This window comes from Nematolebias whitei, chromosome 19 (assembly GCF_014905685.2).
Source record: "Nematolebias whitei isolate Nwh7 chromosome 19, NemWhi1, whole genome shotgun sequence".
In the NCBI taxonomy this organism is placed as follows: domain Eukaryota; kingdom Metazoa; phylum Chordata; class Actinopteri; order Cyprinodontiformes; family Rivulidae; genus Nematolebias; species Nematolebias whitei.
The window spans coordinates 327,682-328,222 of record NC_056516.1 but is presented as its reverse complement, the minus strand read 5'-3'; positions in this window follow the sequence as shown (position 1 = coordinate 328,222).

Here is a 541-nt window from a genome sequence, read left to right as displayed (position 1 = left end):
GCTGCAGCGGGCGGCGTGGAAGCCTGGAGAGCTGCAGCGGGCGGCGTAGAAGCCTGGAGAGCTGCAGCGGGCGGCGTAGAAGCCTGGAGGGCTGCAGCAGACGGCGTGGGAGCCTGGAGGGCTGCAGCAGACGGCGTGGGAGCCTGGAGGGCAGCAGCAGACGGCGTGGGAACCTTGGAAGCTGCAGCAGGAGACGAGGGAACCTTGGAAGCAGCAGCAGGAGACGTGGGAACCTTGGAAGCTTCAGCAGGAGACGAGGGAACCTTGGAAGCTGCAGCAGGAGACGAGGGAACCTTGGAAGCTGCAGCAGGAGACGAGGGAACCTTGGAAGCTGCAGCAGGAGACGAGGGAAACTTGGAGGCTGCAGCAGGAGACGAGGGAAACTTGGAGGCTGCTGCTGCTGACGGAGAGACCAGGGGAGTTGCTACTGCTGTCGGAGAGGCCAGGGGAGTTGCTGCTGCTGTCGGAGAGGCCAGGGGAGTTGCTGCTGCTGTCGGAGAGGCCTGTGGCTCTGCAGCAGACGACGGAGAGGCCTGTGGCT